The 22,765-nt window shown below is 40.6% G+C and overlaps 1 long non-coding RNA gene across 1 annotated transcript in view; it reads left to right on the forward strand.

Moving 5' to 3' along the window:
* Positions 1-7,260: 7,260 nt before the first annotated feature.
* The window catches only part of LOC110208238 (uncharacterized), a 39,999-nt gene continuing 24,494 nt past the window's right edge, over positions 7,261-22,765 (forward strand). The window contains exon 1 of the long non-coding RNA XR_002324437.2: positions 7,261-7,343. This is a non-coding gene — a long non-coding RNA (uncharacterized LOC110208238). The remainder of the gene's footprint in view (positions 7,344-22,765) is intronic.

The following is a 22,765-nucleotide window of genomic DNA, read 5'->3' on the forward strand; positions in this document are numbered from 1 at the left end:
GCAAGTTGAGAAGGATTTTCGAAGTGTCAGGTCAGAATTAGAAAGAAATAAGATATGTGCGGTTTTAAAGGGACTTTAATCAAAGTCCATTAGAAAGAAAGGCAGGAAAGTTTAAGCATGTAGGAGAGAGGAGTATGTGTAAAAACCTTAAGGAAGGTATAATTTATTTGCATGGTGTGAATAGAGATTTTGAAGTAAGAAGGTTTTGAAACTTTTGGGGAAAAAAAAATTTCTCTCTCTCTCTCTGCATTCTAATTTTCACCAAATTTGAGTGTGGAGACAAAGAGGAAAAAAAAAAGGAACCTTTTCCCCTCAGATCAGAAAGAGAGGTAGCACTTAATCTTTTCTGCCTCTCATCAAAGAGAAAAGTTTTTGTGTACCTGAACACAACCAAAGGTAATTTAATCCGTTCTGGTAATATTTCAAATGAAATGTGATGCTCTTAATTTAATGTTTAAGTCAGAATTTATCATACTGTTTGGCACTAAAGTAAATTGAAAGAAACTAAAAAACAGCGGAAAAATAGTGTAAGACGAATGAATTGTTTAGAGTGCATAGTAAAGTTGCAAAAGCAGGTTGGGAAGATATCGGGGGAGGGAGAGCCCTATTCAATTATCTCCCTTCAGAAATGAAAAAAGAAAGCTGTGTAGTAGTCTTGGTGAATGTAATTTGCGTGGGGGTCTTAAGTTCCCTACCCTTGGACGAGGATATTCTCTGAATAGCTTTAGATAGTTTAAGTAAGTTGAGAAGGTGTGAAGAAGTGGTATGTTTTAAAGTAGAAGGACGGAAAAATAAAATTCTTTTTTTTTTGCCTAATTTAAAAATCAATAGATAAAGTTATGGAGAGATGGAAGGAATTATGTCCACCCACCTTTCAGGCTAGATCCGTAGGTGGGTTCTATTAAATCTAATATGGATACTGACTATGATAAAGATATTGGTTATTGCGAGTTATGATTATTACTGTTCAATTAATTATTAAGCTCCAGAGGTGCCTACCTGGAGGGAAAGCAAAAAGAAGTAGTTGGGATACTGGCCCAGTACATTTTAAACTGACCTGATTAGAATAGGTAATTCCAAACTGTTTGTAAAACTTTTGCAAGAAAATGTGGCCATGAATGTGGATAATATCCCTTTATAAAGGGCCAAGGGTATTGAACTTAGAAATGTGTATTTGTGTAATTTTAAGAGCACATATTGTTATTTGGCATTAAGAAATTTATTCACTATGTGGTCCCAGGAAGCTGTTGAATCTGGTGAAGGGGTCTAGAAAGAAAGAAAGATTTGTCTTATTGAGTCTGTTTTCAACTGTATTAGCTATGTTGCTGGAAGGGCAATTTCTGGAATGTAAAATTAATTGCGTCTTCAGAGAAAAGAGAAAAAGGAATGAATCTGGCTGTTGGGGATTTAAGAAAGCATAGAATTTCCAAATTTTTATTTAAAGGGAATTTTCAGTTAGAATTGCTTTCTCATCATTTATGAAATTTGCGAGATTTTTTACTAAGTTGTTTGGGATTACCGTTTTTATGCTAAAACCTAAGAGGGATAATTGATTATTGCACCTGTGTGGGCAAGGTCATTTGCCCTGAGAAAAGAACTTGTTAGGATTATGCAGTTCCTAGACAATGAATTTGACTTGCTGAGAAGTTGCAAGTTTATGTACAGTAGATAGAAATGAGTTCTAGTTATTGGCTTTTACACCAGGGCAAGTTTAAATTTGAGAAGGAAAGATGTAAAATGAGATTTCTTATGTATGAGTCCTGGTAAACCTATATTGCTTATTGCAACTCCATGAGAGTAAAATTAACTACATCTGGCTTTAAGCTGTGATTAGTGAGACTTGCTGTTTGAGGCAAAAGGCTCTTGGGACTATAACTAATTTTGTTTTGAGTTTAAATTTGGGTATAGTTGTCTGCATTAACTCAGTATCTGAAAGAAATGCCACAAGAACAGGTGGAGGTCTACTTAGAGGAAATGTGATTCATTTGGGAAAAAGCTGAGGGGACAATTTTAGCCTCAGTCCCATCCTGCTGGCTCAGTTCCCCATTGTGTTTCTTTGGAAAGGAATGTTTCCCACCTCACTATTCCTGAGTTTGGCTATGAGGAGAAACAGATACTGCATGATTGGAGAACTGTGACTCTATCTGAATTTAAACAGAGCTAAGGATGTTTTATTCTGTCATATTTGATATGTCACCTGTCCCTGCTCCTTTTTCCTTCTATAGTAAGTTTCTATGATCAGAGCAAGTAGTCAGCATGAGACATAAGAACAGGATTAGATTATAGTCATATCTTAAACTTATTGTTGGAACTTGCTAGGACTAATGACTATTTCTGAGTCTAACTTCAGGTGTCCTTAGCTGAAACCTGGCAGATTTTAAATCTGGCTCAATGCAGTTTGCAGTTTGACATAACACTGTCTGGAGTTGACAGGAAGTTGAGGGAAATATTGTCCCCTTACTCTAATCTCTTAGTGGCTAGTTTCCGTAATCAGAAGGTTTTATAACTACAGTAACAAGTTTACTAAAATAATTGATTATGGAACAAAATGTTACTCAGTCCATAGGACAGTGGAAAAGACCCTAAAACCAGCAAGAGAGTGGAGGTAGAGGAAGAAGAGTACAAGGGCAATAGGAGAAGAAAGGAAGAGAGAGCCCCTTACCTGCTGGATGTATAAGAAGGATGGACACATGATGAGGAACTGCTCATGACAGCAGGCCAAACAAAAAGTCTACTCTCTGGTGGAGCTAGAGGATTAGGAATGTCAGGGGTTCATAGAAACAGCCCATCCGGAGCCCTTGATAAATTTAAGGGTGGGCCCAAAAGGGGAAGAGATGGTGCTTTTAGTGGACACTGGGGCAACCTGGTCGTCTGTGACTCAATTGCCCTGGGGAGCTGAATTGTCAAAAGAAACCCTCATGATTTCTGGAGTAAAAGGTGAAAATTTTGCTGTCTCCCTCTCTGAGGTTCTGGAGATTAAATACAAAAGAACAACTGTCTGGAGTCGGTTACTTCTGGTCCCAGAGGCGAGAATAAATTTATTGGGAAGGGATTTGATTACCAAATTAGCTATTCAGTTGGTAACTAGGGGAACCCGGATAGTCCCAGTAAACATGCTGATCTTAAGAGAGGAAGAAGAGCAACAAATTCACGCCAATGTGTGGGCTGGATCAACCAACAGGAGGAGGGTTAATATAACCCCTCTTAAGATCAAATTGAAGGAACCCACTACAGAGGTGAGAGTGAAACAATATCCTATACCCCTAGAGGGGAGGCAAGGACTTAGACTGGTGATTCAGGGGCTATTGGAAGGGGGACTTCTCAAACCTTGTATTTCCCCCTTCAATACTCCCATTTTGCCAGTCCAGAAAGGGACCGGACTGGAAAGGAACATATAGACTAGTCCAAGATTTGAGAGAAATTAACAAGGTTGTACTACCATCCCACCCAGTGGTCCCTGACCCCTACACGATCTTGGGAAGAATAAATGAAGGCAGTAGGTGGTTCAGTGTAATAGATTTAAAAGCTGCATTCTGGGCCTGTCCCTCAGACCCTAGTCTGACATCTTTGCCTTTGAATGGAAGGATCCTGAAACTGGGAGGAAGCAGCAGTATAGGTGGTGCGTCCTTCCTCAAGGGTATACCAAATCACCAAATTTGTTTGGACAAGTCCTTGAGAGAATCCTGGAGGGGTTTAGAGCTTCCCTTGGGACACAAGTATTACAATATGTAGATGATTTGCTGGTGACAAGTAAAAAGAGAATAGAAGCTAGTGAGGTCTCAATCAAATTGATAAATTATTTAGGATCAGAAGGTTTTAGGATTTCCAAGCATAAATTAAAATTTGTGGAACGGGAGGTAAAATATCTGAGACATTTAATCAGTGAGGGGCAGAAGAAGCTGGACCCAGAGTGGGTGGCAGGAATCCTTCGAACTCCACTCCTGAGAACAAAAAGGGAACTCAGAAAGTTCCTGGGGCTAGTAGGATACTGTAGAAATTGGATTGACTCTCATGCGTCCCTCACAAAACCCATGTATCAATATTTATTGGAAGAGGAACCAGAGCAAATTAGATGGGGCCCTGAAGGGGAGGGGGGGATTTAAGAAGTTGAAGGAAGTCCTCCCCTCCCCTCCCATTTTGACACTCCCCTCGTTGAAGAAACACTTTCACTTATTTGTAAATGTAGACTAAGGAGTGGCACTGGGGGTCTTGACACAAATGAGAGGAGGGCAAAAGAGACCCGTGGCTTTCTTATCAAAAATGTTGGACCCTGTAGTTAGAGGGTGGGGACCAGTATTCAAGCAGTAGCAGCTACTGCTATACTGGTGGAGGAGAGTAGGAAGCTGACCTTTGGGTCAGTGTTCCCCATCAGGTGTGAGCCATCCTGAATCAAAGGGCAGGGAGGTGGCTCACAGATTCCAGAATTCTCAGATATGAAGCTATATTACTGGAGAAAGATGATTTAATACTATCACAAGATAACAACTTAAATCCTGCCTCTTTTCTGACTTCAGAAGGCGGAGATGCATCTGAGTTAGAACATTATTGTGTTGACTTTATTGACCTTCAAACTCGGGAGGATTTACAAGAATCCCGATTCCTGGAGGAATCAATTTGTTCATTGATGGCTCCTCTAGAGTGGTAGGAGGAAAAGAAGAAATGGATATGCTATCATTAATGGGGATCAAGAATCCTTGGTTGAAACAGGAAGTTTGACGAAAAATTAGTCTGCCCAAATATGTGAACTATATGCCTTAAATCAGGCATTACAATTGTTAAAAGGAAAGGAGGGCAACATCTACACTGATTCAAAGTATGCCTGGGGAATAGTTCATGCCTTTGGAAAAATCTGCGAAGACAGGGGAATGGTTAACAGTAAAGGGAAGGAATTAGCACATACTACTTTAATTAGTCAGATCTTAGAAAAATCTAATGTTACCTGAGGCCACAGCAGTAATACATGTGGATGGTCATCCATCTGGTCAGTCCTTTGAGGCCAGGGGCAATAGCCTTGCAGATGAGGAAGCGAAAAGGGCAAGAATGACAGAACCTGAGTTGCTTAGTCAGATATTAGTTCTGATCCCCTCTTTTCCTCCGAGTCACCCTTCTCCCTCCTTTACCGAGGAAGAAAAACAGAAGGCGTTGGCATTGGGAGCCCAGGAAAGGGATGGGCAATGGTTCATCCCAGATGGAAGAGATACTGACCAGAGCAGGTATGGGGCGGGTCCTCCAACATTTACACCAGGGTAGTCATTGGGATATCCAGAACCTGGGCGATGCCATCCTGACTCAGTTTGTGTCTCCCAGTCTTTATACCCTGGCTTGGCAGTTGGTGAACGGATGCCTTGTATGTCGAAAGACAAAAAAGTCTGCATTGTGCCAGACTCCGGTAGGGGGAAGGCCCCCAGGTCTTAGACCTTTTCAGAGCATCCAGGTGGATTTCACCGAGCTGCCCCCTATAGGACACCTCAAATACCTACTGGTCATAGTGGACCACTTAACCTCTTGGGTCGAAGCCTTTCCTTTGCCACGTGCCACTGCTCCTGAGGTTAAGTTTTACTAGAGCAAATAATTCCAACGTATGGAGTGGTGGAACGGATTGATTCGGACCAGGGGACCCGTTTCACAGCCAAGGTTCTGTAGTCTCTAGGCCAAGCCTTGGACATTACCTGGGAGTTTCACACCCTCTGGCATCCTCCCTCATCTGGTAAATTTGAGAGGATGAATCAAGAGACAACTTAGTAAGTTAACCTTTGAAAACCAACTACCCTGGATTAAATGTCTGCCCCGATCCTTCTTGGAATCTGAACCAAACCCCGCAGGGTCATGGGGCTCTCTCCTTATGAACTTTCGTCTGGACACCCTTACCCTGGGGGAGAGAAAGGGAATTGGGACCCTCTGTTTGAACAAAAGGATAAATTCTTAAGAGAATACGTATCTTCCTTGGCAAAACATTTGAGTACTCTTCAGATGAGAGGACTAATTGCTCAAACCCCACCATTGGGATTCACAGTCCACAAGTACCACCCTGGAGATTGGGTCCTGATCAGAGTTTGGAAGGAGGAAAAGCTTACTCCCACATGGGAAGGTCCCTTTGAAGTCTTGCTGACCTTAGATACAGCCATTCGGACTAAGGAAAAAGGTTGGACTCATCACACGAGGGCAAAAGGACCAGTGGATCCCCCTCCGATGTGGACTGTTGAATCCAGACACCCTGAGGAGCTGAGACTGCATCTCCGGAGGGAGCCTCCTAGAAGGCCAAACTCATGAACAATAAGGGTTGGAAGTGCTTGGGTTGTGGGATCCTTATAGTTTTTATTCTGTTACTCCTTTATATATTAGGCATTTTTATCTGTTTGGGAGCCACACTTTTTGCTAAAGAATATTTCCCTTCTCCCCTCCTGTGGTATAATCAGAGTGTGACACCATGGTGAGGTTCCCTTGATTATATTCTTATTGAGCTTGTCCTCCCCTTCCTCTCCAGCCCCAATCCCCTGTCTCCCAGGGGACAGTAGCTTTCAAAGCCTTGTTCAGACTATAGCCAACACCTTTAACCTCACTAATTGCTGGATATGTGGAGGGCCACAGCAGTTAGAATATTGGCCTTGGGTCCCAGTCCCACTCAGTCCAGCCTGGATTTTGAGCAATAAGTCAAAAGTATGTAATGGCACTGGTTTCTGGCTGGATCAGGAAGGACATGAGTGGCCTCTGCAGAGGTGCGTGGGAGGTATTGTCTGAGACAGGCTGGGGAAGAGAAACAACGGGGTAATAGTACTTGTAACTACACCTACACTTCTCAGATTAGTTTTGTAAACTTTGCACCCCATTTGTAGTTAGGTGGAATGTCACTCATTAAATGTGACGATGGGACTTGGCAACCGTGTAAGAATTTAAACATGGGTAAGCTTACAAGGAGCAACTATTATATGGAGTGTGTGTATGTACTGAATGGGAGGGATACACTCCAGAGCTGTAAGGCCCCACCAAAACACATAGGGGAAGCACAGAGGATGCTCAAGTGCAAGCAAACGAACCTCAAGGCGATCAGGGCGCCCCGGTTCCTCGTCCTGCGAGGTGGGTTTCTCCACAGCTTTTTGAGAGGAAGGGGGGAGGGGACAGAAGCTCAAAGGTTTGTGGAAGAAGTTTCCGGGCCCCTTCCCCCAGCTGGGTGGGCCTACTGTGCGCCTTCCCCGCCCCCTGCAGGGAAGCCATTGGTCACTTGGTCCGGAAGAGAGGAGGGATATGCAAATGAAGAGTCTCCAAGTAGGCCTTGTATCCGAATGCTGGGAGAGTGGCTTCTTGGGCGAAGAAAGTGCTAAAATTTGTGAAAAGTCCGTTTTCTGGTGTGTTCTGAGGCGGCCTTGTGGTTGCGTGGAGGCGGAAGTCTGGCGGCTGAGCTATATGTTCGGGTGTGGGAGGTGTGGGAGAGACTTAGTGAAGTGTTTGTTAGTCGCCGCGTGTGCAAGAGGGTGATGTTGCGAAGGGGTAGGGGAGTGTGAGAGGAGATTTTTTTTTTTTTTTTTAGTATGTGGGATTTTTAGCTTACGTGAAATATGGCATTGGTTATTTTCAGTTTGATGAGCTTTGTACACGCAGACGAGGTGTTGAATGGGTGTTTGAAATAGAGAGTTGGTACAGAAGTTTTCCTTGTGAGCTTTGGGTATTGGCTGGCTGTTGCAGAACTTATAGGAACGGTGTGTTTTGCTCTGGGAAAAATTTCGTGTTATAAAATACAATTTTATGGTTGTTACTGGTTTGTGTTTTGGGTTGTGTTGTTTTTTTATTGTGTCCGTGGTGAGCAGTGTTGTCTACTGGTTTAAGAAGTTTTTCCAGTTGTTTTTGTACGTTTTTATGTCCCCAGTAAGGATGTGTGCTGTAATTTTTTGTCACTTTCTTGCGGCTGGGTCTGCTCTGGCACATGCTTTTGTGAGTGTTCTTATGATTATCCCACTGCTAATAATGATTCCGGAGTTTCTTGACGTTTTTCTGAATTACTTTAGCCTCCCAATATGGAGGAACTGTCACTATCTTAGTTCTGGGGAATTCGACAACAGACGATAGTGTTCCTATTTTCCAGCTCACTTGACAGATGAGGAAAATGAAGCAAACAGCATTATGACTTACACAGGGTCTGCTTTCAAGTCAGGTTTTCGCAATTGTGGGCTAGGTATTCTATGCACTGAGTCTCCCAGCTCCCTTGTACAAGTAAATAACCAGTTTCCTAAAGTATCTAGAGATGGAAGGGAAAAAAAGGTTCTGAGGAATCATTCTTTATATAGGTGGAATAGGATTAAAGGAAATTTCTGTAGCCCCAAAATTTAGTAGCAAAAACATATCATCAGTTTCATTCTCTTTTCCCAAGGTTAATTGTTTAAGGGTTATTTGTTTAACTTCCATCTTTTAAAATACCCCATCTTTTTTTAAGAAAAATGTAATATTTCATATTTTCTCCAATTACATGTAGAAAAAATTTTTAACATTTTTAAAAAAAATTTTGAGAACCAAATTCTCTTCCTCCTTCCCCTTCTCCCCATCAAGAAGGCAAGCAATTTGATATGTATGTGCAGTTATGCAACATTTCCACATTAGTCATGTTGAGAAAGAAGAGAAAAACGAAGAAAGTAAAGAAAAATTATGCTTGGATCTGCATTCAGACTCCATCAGTTCTCTCTCTGGCAATTGATAGAGTTTTTCATCATGAATCCTTTGTAAATTCCATCCTTTTAAAGATTATATTTAAATTACTCCAAAGTAATTTAAACTATCTTTCAAATGTTATAACATATAGACACATGTGAAAAGGGTGAGAAAAATTTTCATTTTATCTCTTTTCTCTGTGAAGGTAATAGTTTCCATACTGTCATTATCAAACTATCAATTTAAAATTACCTCCTAATCACTCTGACAAATTCCTATCCATTCATGAAGCATTTGGTTGTTCTTCACCCTTAGAATCAATTACACAAAGGTGGGGAGGGGAGGTGGCAGGAAGAAGAGATTTTCCTTTTTTGCTAGGTCAGATCTACTTGGTCAAAACCTTAATAGTTGAAAGGAAAGAAGCATGAGGTAAGCAGACTGAGCCAAAGAATTAGAGTATTATGCCAGGTGCCAAGTGGGCAAAATAAAAAAGTGTAGGAAACATGATGCCTTCTTTAAAGAGCTTTCCAAGCCGTAGTAGTGATACCACACCCAGTCCATAAAGAGAGTACAAAAGAGAACAAAAGTGCAAAGAATTCTAAACAGAATGCTCTTAGAAACCTAATTAAGTATCAGCTATGACCCAGTGTGAGCAGAAGCCAGACTTCCTGACCTATACAGACTGTCTTCCAGACCCTGCACAAATAAGTGAGCTCACCTCATGGCATTTCACTTTAAAGTCAGGAACTCTTTGTTTTTCCTAACTGTGGTCAAACAAGTGTGTAATTCCCACATAATTTTTTACCTAGATTAAATCTGTCACTGCTATGACAAAAAAACAATGCCTCTATCTGTTTGGGAGTGCCCATGGGAAATTCAGCCAGTGATACCATAGCAAAAAGGACAGAAGAATCAGACTTGATTGAGCAGTCACAGTGGCTCCCTGGCCAAAATTTAGTGATATATTCAATTCTACCAAGCATGTTATTCCATTTAAAGAATGGTGTGATCTCCAAGGATATGCTGTCTCCTGATAGAGCTATTATTCAGGCAAGAAAGGTTAACTGTCCCCCTAGAGATTTAATTCTTAACTGTACCTACACTACAACATAAGAGAGGCTAATTTATTGTCATTGACTATGGTCTCTGACATCAGCCATCACAGTTCACTATGCGGTGAGATTCTGTAAGTACCTGGATTTGAGTCATTTGTCCCATTAATTTCTTTGGGAGATTATCAAGAACAGGAGATGTGATCCACAGTTAGGTCACCTTACCAACTATCTTAGTGCCTCAATGAAGGGTGCTTTTGGCTGCTGAAACAACAATGCCGCCTCATATTTGAACATGCCTTCCAGGGACTACTTGATATTTAACATCAAAAATTAAAATCAATTGGAAATTAGACAAGGAGAGGACATGAATTTAGATTAACATATCCTTTGGCAGATAAGGGATTGGAACATTTATGGTGGCACTTCTCTAGCCATTTTACAAATGAGGAAACTGAGGCAAACAGGGTTAAGTGACTTGCTCAGGGTCTCAAAGCTAGTAAGTGTCTGAGGCCAGATTTAAACTTTCTTTTAGGGCAATTGGGGCTAAGTGACTTGCCCGGGGTCACACAGCTAGTAAGTGTCAAGTGTTTGGTCTGAGGCCGGATTTGAACTCAGGTCCTCCTGACTTCAGGGCCGGTGCTGTATCTTCTGTGCCACCTAGCTGCCCCCAGATTTAAACTCTTAAAGATGAATCTTTCTGGTTCTAAACCCAGTGCTCAATCTACAATGCAACCTAGTTGTCCTTCATTGCAGTTAGTGAATACTACAAGAAAAAAGTGATTAGTAAACCAAGGAAAAGTGCACATACAAGTAACTCTTGCTGCTTTGACTGAACTTTTTTGAAATGTGGAAGAACACTTGTTGCTGAATGGGACTTTTGCATGCTGTGTAGGACTGAAATGTGTTTTTTCTAGATGGTACATGATGCATTGTTGGGAGTGATAAACGTTTCTGTAGGTACAGGATGTGAGAAGGCTCCTCCTGTACCAAGGCACTATCATTGCCACTTAAGTAATGCCATAACCAGTAAACACAAGTCCATACTGGACCAATTGGTGAACAGCCTTTAGGGTTCCTAAAGTTCATGTTAACCAGATAGTTCCAGGCCTAAGTAGAAAAGTCGCTTTCACAGGCCTCCCTTGGTATGATTTCAAACCATGACAGCTGTAATAATTCATGTGACAGTTCGATTTAAAAATAGATGGCTTTTGGGCCTTTGATATTTCCATAATAATAATAATAATATTCAAGTATTAAATAGTAGTCTGTCTAGCATTAGGGTCAAGAAATTTAGAGTTAAAAAGGCCTTTAGGCTCAGAATAGGATTTTGGCCTGACTTGGCAATTTCTAACCAAGATTAAAACAAGACACACAGCAAAAACAGGCTACTTGTTATTCTACCTCATGCAGGGATTTTTGACTAAGAGCCATGAACTCAGTCGACCAAATGACAGATGTTCATCAATCTATCCCTTCCTACCCTCACCTTCCTTTACCTTCCCTAAATGAGTAAGTGAACACAACTTTGTGTTGTAGTAAATTATGGGGGACTTATAACACCATCAACAGCATACCTGTGGACTAGCTTGGGTTCATTGAATAAATTTGCTCTTGGGTGGGTTGGTGTCATGTGAGGCAACATGGATGACCCAGAGAACCATAGATTTGATTGTACTGAGATTGTCCAAAGACTTTGTTTTACCCTATTAACATATATGTCAGAGTAAGGCAGGATTCTTTTTAAAAATTTATTTTTAATTTATGGAATAAAACAAGCATTCCCACAGCAATACAATAAAAAAGGTGATTACACATGAACCCCATTTAAAATAACTCTAGACAGTATAAAGTACCTGGGAGTACACCTGCCAAAACAAACATAGGAGCTATATAAACAAAATTATTTTTTTAAAAAAACTTTTTATACAAATAAAATCAGATGTAAATAATTGGAGAAATAATAATTATTCATGGGTAGGCAGGGCTAATATAATAAAAATTACAATTTTACCCAACTAATTTATATATTCAATGCCATCCCAATTAAATTACCAAAAAATTATTGTACTGAATTGAAAAAATAATAACAGAATTCATTTAGAAGAACAAAAAGTCAAGAATATCAAAGGAAGTAAGGCAGGATTCTTACACAATATATTCCACAAGATGAACTTATTTTTATTTTGACTGCTGTGTTTGAGTAAATCAAATTGATAGCTGTAATGCCTTCCATCGTGTCTGATCTCCTAAGTCATCTGGGTCTGACTTAGGCTAGTCCTCTGGTAGTTCATCTCTGTGATGCGACTAAAATGAGACACTTGTAGGTCATCCCATAGTTAACAAAAACGGATTTACTTAGCCAGAGCAGGAGAACAATTTAATAAGCACAAGCTTTGAAGACTTCTGTGGAGTTTAAAATTGTCCAACCTACAATAAAAGAAACTGAGGTGGAGCTCTGGGTTATTAAAGGGTCCAGCATCCCCTCTAATGAAGTGAACCTCAGTTCTTCCTCATGATTTGAGATGCCCATGGTCCCCAGGATGTTATTTTTAAGAGGGTATGACGTCCAAATGTGCAAAAAAGGCATGGTAAAATATAGAATCTCATTGGCTGATAGACCTTGTTCTTAGGATCCAGAAATTAAGATGGACAAGGTAAGAGTCATCTCCAGTGACCAAGTGGTTATAAGATGGTCGGTCACCTGCTCATGTTGGGCAACAGAGGGTGGTCCAGAGATACAAAAACAATTTGTGGGACTTTTCAAAGAATCAAGGCATCCCACCCATGTTGGATGTGGACATGGAAATTGAGTAAAAGAGATTGGAGATATCTTTGTCAGCATTCATGGTTGCACAAGTGAGCTTCATGATAAGTAGTGAACATTATCTTAAAGTTTGAGGCCTACTATAAACGCCTTCTATAAGAACCTATCTTATCAAATTATCCCTGTATGATTTATGTAAAATATCAAACTGATTAGGGGCAGGTAGGTGGCACAGTGGATAGAGCGGCGGCCCTGGAGTCAGGCGGACCTGCGTTCAAATCCAGCCTGAGACCAGACACTTGACACTAACTGTATGACCCTGAGCAAGTCATTTAATCCCAATTGCCTAAAAGGAACAAACAAAAAAAGAATTGTGCAAACTGGTTAATATCTTTTGGAATAGAGTAGGGGTCCTAATGAATCATATCTCACACCTCCAGAGTTGATTCAGCTAAGCAAAGCTCTGCATTAGTAGCTTGTCACAATCCTCCAGTCAAGTATCAGTGGGTGCCTAGAACTCCTCTTGGCTGTTTTGTATCCAGGATATCTACTGATATCAGTAGCCTGAGCTTTTAGTCCTGAGCTGATCAAGGCTCAAGGATGTTTTCAATACTGTAGAGGGCCGGCTTTGGGGAGTTGGAGGGCTTAGGTCAGCCCGGGTCTTACCTGTAGTTTGTACTAAGCCTGACAGCTGTGAAACTCAGGCTGTTGGCTCAACACCCCCCTGTTCCATCTCTTGAGGACAGGATGCAGGAAGGGAGGAAACGGATGGGGTACAGGACAGGATGCAGGAAAGAATGTGACAGACAAGGTACAAGGAAGTAAGGAAATCACTTAATTAGATTTGTACTTTTCATGAATAATAATGTTACTATTGCTTAATCCAGTACTATATAAGCCTGAGCCCTCAGATCAATAAACTGAGTTTGTTCTTCACTGCTCTCACCTGGCCCGTGATTCTTTCTCTCTTCACACTCTGCCAGCATCCGACCACAGCCAGGGACGCAGACACTCCCAGCACAATACCCTTTAAAGAAAAATTATTCTTAGCTTAGGGAAGGTGGGTGGGAAAGTTAACATATTACTTGGAAATACTACACACTTTATGACGTCTATAAGAATGTTTGCTGTTTAGGATTTTTGTAACTGGAGGTCCTAGCCCTCATTTATAAGATATAGGTAAATTGATATTCCTTGCTAGAGAACTTATTCATGCATATATAGCACACTGTGAAGCTGACGCCTCTTCTACTTAAGGTTTGAATCTTTCTAAAGTCGCTCAATTTGTGTCATTCTATATTCCTTTGTGGACTTTCAAAGGAAAGTAGTAATTCTGAGCAAAAACTCATTTTCTCTCCCAAAGAGCAAGCCTCTTCTCTCTACACACACTGCACAGCAGTGGTGTTGCTAGGATAGTGTTAATACCTGGGACGAACCGGAGATGTTGTACCAGTTTTCCTCCATCCCCAATGCTCCCTACCACCTGATCTGAGATTGCAGGCTTCTGCCCTGCCCTGCCCTGCCCACAGAACTCGTGGCAAATCACCTTTTGATACTGCAACACCCTTCCGAGACTCTTGGAGTTGCCACTGGGGGGGTGGAGTTCACCTTCTCTTCCAACCTTTTCCTTCTATAATCTCACATGGTTTGTGGGGCCTTAACCCAAGAGCCTGACCTGAGGAGCAGCCTGTCTCCTCTTCAGTCATCCCAAGACCTACTGTACTGGTTATAAAGAATTTCCTTCAATAAAAATTTATAAATTCTATATCTGTGACCTCTTTCTCTTTTTTCTTTCCTGTCTGTGGTTACAAAATCACTTCAATAGAGGGTGATTACTGCTCGAGGTAGCTGGATTCCACTTTTCATTAACCTTTTGTGAACCTCCAAATAATCCAAACTCATTTAGTGGAAAACAAGTAGGGCATCACATCATTGGGTAGCAGGAGTAAGTAATTCTGGGATACCCTTCAGCCTTTTCCCCTGTCCTAATAACAAGGCAGCTTTTATAGCAGAAATGCTTCTTGTGTTTTGGGCTGATATTTCTAGTCAAGTGTTTTCATCTAAAATTGCTATTCTGTATTATTCTTCCAGCATGGTACTAATAGTAAATGCTGCTGTGACTAACAAAAATCAAGAAGGAAAAAACGTAAGAGGGAGTCCACTATTTGCTCCCACACCAGGTGGAGACTATAATGAGTGCTCTCAGGAATCAAAAAGCTAGGGCTTTAGAGCTCAAGTACCCATATCTTCCTGATGTTTGGAGCAGCTGGTATTTAGGAAAGCATTTCTTCAGGGGGATAGCCATGTTTTCTAGGTGGGAACAATTCATCATGTCTGTAACCAGCTTAATTATCAGGGAATAATCAGCTGAAACTAGTGATCTCCTAATGATGAATGATCTCTGGTATCTGGTGATCTGCATCATGAACCCCATATGGCCCTAGTAGTGCTTCTTTTAAATCTCATGAATCAGGAAACCCAGAAGGGCAGAGTTCTTTAAGCTATCAGAAATTCTGCATTTTCTGAAGCTATTAGGAGAAAAAAATAGCCAAAAGGTACAAGGAAAAGTGGCTTTGGCACTTCAGCAGTGCCCCATTGGCAGTGAGTAATTTATGGCCTGGACGTGTAGTACATGCCACTGTGTGTTTTTGAGTTTACTTAGGGTTTTGTTTTCTTTTTTTAAATCAATTTCAATTACTTTCTACTTATATTCAAACTGTGGCCAATAAAACAAGCATTTATTAAGCAACATATATGAGACAATGTTACAAAAATATGTATATACAGAATATATACAAAGTAAGGTATTTTTAGGAGGGAGGATTTCCTACCTCTTAGCAGAGAGGTGTAGAATGAGACAGAGGTTTTCAGGCATGGGGGAGAGTGTGTGTGTGTGTGTGTGTGTGTGTGTGTGTGTGTGTTACTTTTGTTTAAAGTAAGCTTTTTGTTACAAGGAAGGGCTTTGGGGAGGGGAGGGTCGTTATAATGATCTTAATTCCAAAAAGAAAGGAAGAGCATCAATGAAACATTTTAACAAATGTGTTACAAAAAAAGGAGAAGGCTGTTTAGATGCAGGCACAGAGTGGCCAGTATAGGAACATATTGAATCTGTTTATTTACCTTAAAAAAAACCCAAACAACCCAACAACTCTAAAGTGTAATGCAATTCAGGGTTTTGTAGACAATCCTGGCATTTCTTGTTTGTATATGGAAATGTTCATGTTTGTTGATGTTTATCAAGTTCATAATACAAAATTATAATTAAAAAAATTAAGGTAGGTCGGGCACTTGAGATGGGAAATTTGGAAAGGCTTTATGTAGAACATGGGATCTCAAGACAGCCTTGAGAGAAACAAGGGATTCTCAGAGTAGCAGGTGAGGAGGGAGTACATTGTAGGCAAAGGAGAAAGACCCTGCAAACGCCCAGAGAGGGAAGATGGAGGGTCCTGCGTGAGCAACAGGAAGAAGAGTTTGGCTGAAATGTAGAGTGCAGAAAGGGGAGGAATAAAGCTTGACAAGGTAAGGTAGATTGGGGCCATATTATGAAACACTTCACCAGGGTTGACCGAGAAAGGGAGTGACGTGGTCAGGAAAATCAGTTTGGTAGGTGGATGGAAGATGGGTGGAGAGGGGAGAGAGCTGAGGCGGGGATTCCAAGCAGGAGGCGGGAGTTCATTGCCGGGTTCTGAGGCTGATGTATTTGGAAAAGACCATCAAAGAGGTATGGCTTGAGCTGGCCAAATTCAGAAATATAGAGAAAAAGGAAGAGAGTCGAGAACAGGCATAATTGTAAATTAGGACTGGCTCGGTATAAAAATAAAAAAATAAAACGAAACCAATCTATCAGCAAAAGGAATCTGCTATCGTCCCATTGAAACGAGAAACTGTCTAATGTACAAGGTAGCTTATTTCCTTGTCCAAGTTCGTAGTTGCCTTGAACGTTAGCTTGTTAAACGTCTGTCTCTAGGAGACCGAGTGAGTGACGTTGCAAAAGGGGAGGCCGTATGCAGATGAAAGACTTGTGGGCCTGTTTTGTGACCAATTACTCCTTCTGGAAAATACAGATTTGAGGATCAGAGACTCATAGCTATGTTGCAATATTTGAAATGTTTCGAAATTTCTGTAGTTTACGTTCTTGGAGCTTGCTGCGTGGGATGTCAAACGCTTGTGGTAGTGACCGTGTCTTTAATATGTGAGTGTGTTGAGGGAGACGGCGAGTGTGAATTTGAAGTTTACTTGTTTTGGAGCGATGGTTGTGAATGTGTGAGAATGGTTTTTACAGAGTGAGATTTGACTCGTTAAGCTCAGCAGGTTGGCTTTTGCAACTTACTTCTGTGTGGGAAAGTACAATGTATGATATGTGGTAGCAGGGCATTGCGTGTGAGTTGTGTGAAAGTGATTTATGTTTTGGTTGCGGTCTGGTTTGTTTGAAAGCGGTTTGTGGAAGTCACCGTATGGGTTTATCGAATCCGAAGTCAATTACAAAATTTTTATGGTCGTTCTCATCGGTTTCTTAAATCTTTCTAATTGGAGTCACTTTGGTTCATTCAGTAAGGTTTTTCAAGTGAGAAAGAAGGGTACAAGTAAGTGCAAGAAATCACAAGAGCACGTTTGGTTACTACAGTCTTCACTGCTACGGTACTAAGCCTCGGGTTGCTGAAGAAGGTATTTGGTAAGAGATTAGTTACGCTGTGATTTTGAGAGTGCAGCAGGTTTATTTTTTCCTGTAGTGTAAAACATCTTGAGCACGGCGAGGGTTTTCCCCAAAGCGAAGCTTTTTTCTTTATTGCAAGGATGGGATGTAGACTCTTTCAATGTACCCCCACGACGAGAAACTACGATTTATTAGTGGTGGTGGAGGGTCTGCAGAGCTCTAGCTTTCTTTTGCACGTTTTACGCAATGTTTTTTCTTTAAGTGTCAAACCTCCCACCTCTTAGTTGGTGCAGAGACTCTTTTGCTTACCTAATTCCAGGGGGAAAAAAATTCACATACACTCTTGGTCACTTAAAGTCGTTTGTCTTAATTTTTTGCGCCAGTCTCTCTACATTTCATTTCACATTTCCTTGTTTTTTTCTCCTCAGGCTGATAACTACAGATCTTTCTCTCCTCCCCCTACCTCTTTTCTCAGCACAATCCTCCTACCTGTGACTTCCATTTCCCAAGGAAATAGAAAACATGCCAATAGTTATGAAAGTTAATCTTAGGAGAAAGGTGTATTCGGGACATCTACCCCACTGTCAGCTCAAGGGACATTAAAACTTTCTAGCCTAGTTTATTTTTTTTTAATATAAATTTATTTATTTTTAGTTTTCAACATTCACTTCCACAAGTTTTTGAGTTCCAAATTTTCACCCCATCTCACCCCTTCCCCCACCCCAAGATGGCATGCATTCTGAATATCCCTTCCCCTAGTCTGTCCTCTCTTCTATCTCTCCCCCCTTCTCTTATCCCCTTCCCCTTCTATTTTCCTGTAGGACAGAACAGACTTCTGTACCCCATTTCCTTTATTTCTTATTTCCCAGTAGCATGTGAAAACATTTTTTTAAACATATGTTTTTAAAACTTTAGTTTTCAAATTTTCTCTCTTCCTCCCTCCCCACCCACCTCATTGAAAAGGCAAGCAGCTCAATATAGGTTGTATGTGTGCAGTTATGCAAAACACTTCCATAGTAGACATGTTCTGAAAAACTAATTCTATTTCCCTTAATCCTATCCTGCCCTCCCATTTATTCTATTCTTTCTTTTGACCCTGTCCCTCCTCAGAAGTATTTACTTCTGATTACCCTCCTTTCCCAATCTGTCCTCCTCTCTATCATCCCCTTGCTCTCTTGTCCCCTTCTCCCCATATTTTCCTGTAGGGTAAGACAGATTTCCATACCCAATTGAATGTGTATATTATTCCCTCCTTAAGCCAAATCCTATGAGAATAAGATTCACTCATTCCCTCTCACCTTCCCCCATTTCCCCACCACCATAAGAGACTTTTCTTTTCTGTTTGGTTTTTTTTGTGAGATAATTTACCCCATTCTACCTCTCCCTTTTTTCTTCTCTGAGTATAATCCTCTCTCATCCCTTAATTTTATTCTCCAGATATGACCCCTTAATCTTCAACTCACCCTGTGCCTTCTATCTATCTATCTACATATACATACATATAATTTTTTTCCTCCAACTACCCTAATACTGACAAAGGTCTTATGAGTTATAATATCTTTCCATGCAGGAATGTAAGCAGTTCAATCTTAATACGTCTCTTATGATTTCTCTTTCCTGTTTACCTCTTCATGTTCCACTTGAGTCCTGTATTTGAAAGTCAAATTTTCTATTCAGCTCTGGTCTTTTCATCAAGAATGCTTGAAAGTCCTCTATTTCACTGAATGACCTTTTTTCCCCCCTGAAGGATTATACTCAGTTTTGCTGGGTAGGTGATTCTTGGTTGTAATCCTATCTCCTTTACCCTACAAAATATTATATTTTATGCCCTGCGGTCTTTTAATGTAGAAGCTGCTAAATCTTGTGTTATCCTGATTGTGTTTCCACAGTACTTGAATTGTTTCCTTCTGGCAGCTTGTAACATTTTCTCCTTGACCTGGGAACTCTGAAATCTGGCTATAATATTCCTAGGAGTTTTCCTTTGGGGATCTCTTTCAGGAGGAGATCTGTGGATTCGTTCAATTTCTATTTTGTCCTCTGGTTCTAATATATCAGGGCAGTTTTCCATGATAATTTCTTGAAAGATGATGTCTAGGCTCTTTTTTTGATCATGGCTTTCAGATAGTCCAATAATTTTTAAATTCTCTCTCCTGGATCTATTTTCCAGGTCAGTTGTTTTTCCAATGAGATATCTCACATTGTTCTCTAATTTTTCATTCTTTTGGATTTGTTTTACAGTGTCTTGATTTCTCATAAAGTCAGTAGCTTCCAATTGCTCTATTCTAATTTTTAAGGAAGTATTTTCTTCACTAATCTTTTGGACTCCCTTTTCCATTTGGCCAATTTTTCTTTTTAGGGCATTTTTTCTCCTCATTGGCTTTTTGGACCTCTTTTGCCATTTGGGTTAGGTTATTTTTTAAGGTGTTATTTTCTTCAGTATTTTTTTTGGGTCTCCTTTAGCAAGCTGTTGACTTGTTTTTCATGATTTTCTTGTGTTACTCTCATTTCTCTTCCCAGTTTTTCCTCTACTTCTCTTACTTGCTTCTCAAAATCCCTTTTGAGCTCTTCCAAAGCCTGGGACTGAGTCATATTTTTCTTGGAGGCTTTGGTTGTAGGAGTTTTGACTTTGTTGTCTTCTTCTGGTTGTATATTTTGATCTTCTTTTTCACCAAAGTAAGATAATATAGTCTGACTTTTTTTGTGCTGCTTGCTCATGATCCCGGCCAATTACTTGAGTTTTAAACTCTTTGTCAAGGTATGAATCTGCTTCCAATGTGGGAAATGTACTGTCCCAAGCTTCAGGGGTATATACAGCTGTTTTCAGAGATACTTGTAGGGACCTATAAATTTTCAGTTCTTCCAAGATGGTATGATCCAGGGTGAGGTGTTTACTCCTTTCCTGGCCTGTGACCACAAGTACTCCTTTCTGTCCTGTAACTGTGATGAGGGGTTCCTCTCTACAGCCACTACAAGCTCCAATACTCCAGCACTCCTCCTCACCCCAGCACCGCTGACCAGAACTGTGACCCAGATCCAAACACAGGCAAAGCAAGAGGTCCCTGCAATCCCTCTCTGATCAGCCACTGGATTCCCCCTCAGTCTGTGGGCCAGAAGCTCAGGAAGCAGCTGCCCCAACCCAGGGCCACGCTCTTGGGGAATGGAGCTGAGACCCCACCTTCCTGTCTCAGCACCGACAGAAACAGACTTTTCCCACTGACCTTCTAAGTTGTCTTTGGCATTGGTGGATTGAGGAGTCTGGAAGCCTCTACAGCTGCCCGAGATTCAGTCCTCTGAGGCCTGCTCTAGGTTCACTGCGGCCTGCGCGCCCATGCCGCGCTGCGCTCCCAGCCTGGTGCAATATGCCTTTCTGATCAACCATTCAGGTTGTCTTGGGCTGGAAATTTGTTTCACTCTGCCTTTTTGTGGGTTCTGTTGCTTTTGAATTTGTTTAGAGCCATTTTTTATGAGTATTTGGAGTAGTTTGGGGGAGAACTCAAGCAAGTCACTGCTTTCACTCTGCCATCTTGGCTCCCCCCCCACCGCCTAGTTTATTTCTTGACTAAAATTTCCCAGATCATGCCTGCCCGTCCTGGCTGGATCTTGACTTGTGGTACCAGCTAAAAACTCAAGGTCACCTCTCAAAAAACAGCTGGAATCGGATTTGGGGATTCATTCACTTGGACTCTCTGGATTACATAGGCTCATTATAATGTGTTTCCCCTCCCCAATCTAGGAGAGGACCACTCCTAGCGGTTTCAGTCTGAATTCACAGTTACAAATGGTAGCATGCAGAATCTCGATTTTCCCGAGGCACGTTCACTGCCAACACCACAAATTATAGCACTCACTACTTCCATTAGACACACTGACTCAGGTAAGTGGGAGCACAAGAGCATCACCAGAAAGGAAGATACGGGGTGTGAGGGGTGTGGGAATGGGGGAAGGCCTTGCATTGCAGGAGGTGTCAGGTTTCCAGGTGTCTGGCCCAAACTAGGTTCCTATGGGTGTATGTTTACTCATGTGTATTTCAGCTCTGCACCAGCACCTTATCTATTTGTTGAAGAGTGCTTCACAGATTTCGGAGGGGTGTGTGTCATTTCAGTATTTTTTTAAATTCAGAAATGACTATTTTCAGAGCACTATCACTTTTACAAAAAAAAAAGGAGGAAAGAAACAAGAGGAGGCATCACAACTAGCAAAGAATTTTCCAAAATTCAGTACTAGTTTTCGCAGAAGTCACAGACGATTGAATTGTGTCCTGTGTAAATATAAACATAGGTTTATTTTTCCTTCTGGTCACATGCATTCAAATCTTTCCAATTGCTTTACTGAAGAAGCACCTGTCCCTTTTGAGAATTGGTTTGCCAACAACAAAGTAAATGCCTTTTTGCTGCTGTGGCTATCTCTTTAAAAAACAAAAATGCCACCAAAATATTGTGGATTGTGTATATGTTTGGATCAGAACCAAGTCTTTTACTCATGATGGAAAATGCTATCCACATTTAGAGAAAGAACGGTGGAGTCAGAATGCAGATCAAAGCATATTATTTTCACTTTTTTTGTTTTTGTGGTTTCCCTCTTTTGTTCTGTTTCTTCTTTTACAAGATGACTAATGTGGAAATATGTGGAAAAATGATTGCACTTGTATAACCTATATCAGATTGCTTGCCCCCCTTGGGAAGGGCGGAGGGGAAGAAGAAAAATTTGAAATTCAAAATTTTATGAAAAAAAGAATGTTGAAAACTATCCCTACATGTAATTGGAAAAAATAGCATACTATTTACAAAAAAAAAAAGAACCAAATCTTTTGTAATTCCAACTACTCAACTACTTATCTAGTGCTGAAGAACCACCTGTGGTTAACTCTTCTTTCCATCTTGGAAAGGAGACATGTTTAGATCAGGAAGCAAATATAAGCAAAGAATAAGCAAAATTTAATTTTAGGAGACTATTTTACCTTACCACTGTGTTCTGTGAATGATTTAGAAGAATTTAATTGTCTAGGTAAATTAGAAGGCAAGTCACCTATAACAGGAATTAGAATAGACTTCAATTTGCAAGTTCTTTAAAAAGAAAAAAAATGTTTTGTTTCTTTTTTTACAAACTGTCTATAAAACATGAAATTCCATTTTGGTCAGGATACATTAAAGTTTTACAATTAATTGGTATCATATAAGAAAATTTGTGTTAATGTGCAAAGGAGAGATTTAGTGGAGTGAGAGAAACCAGTTCTGAGCATAGGCTTGGGAAATAATTGAAAAAAAAATGTGTAGGATTGAAGAAGTAGTGAAGGTAAATGAAGTGTGAAATTGGGGTATTCAAAGACTGGTTTGAGGAGATTTTGGATCTCATTGGGATAAAAAAGGAGATGGGAAGATTTCTATGCCTGTAAATTTATGAACACTATATACAGAAATGCCTGTTAGGATTAGTTTTGAGATTTATCGTGATCTCTGAGTTCTTTCACGTTCATTGTCCACATGGCCTGGTGTGACCTCACCTATTCTCTATCTTGGTGGGAATGTCCTAGGGACTCATTCTGGTCCAGCTGAGCTGAAGTTGGTCTTCCCTGGGAAATACCTATTCAGACTTCTTTCTGTATCCCACATATATACCAGTCCGGTATCCTCATTATCTCCTCCCTTCTCTTCCATA

Source organism: Phascolarctos cinereus, unplaced genomic scaffold (genome assembly GCF_003287225.1).
Source record: "Phascolarctos cinereus isolate Bilbo 61053 unplaced genomic scaffold, phaCin_HiC Scaffold_726;HRSCAF=1367, whole genome shotgun sequence".
Taxonomy (NCBI): domain Eukaryota; kingdom Metazoa; phylum Chordata; class Mammalia; order Diprotodontia; family Phascolarctidae; genus Phascolarctos; species Phascolarctos cinereus.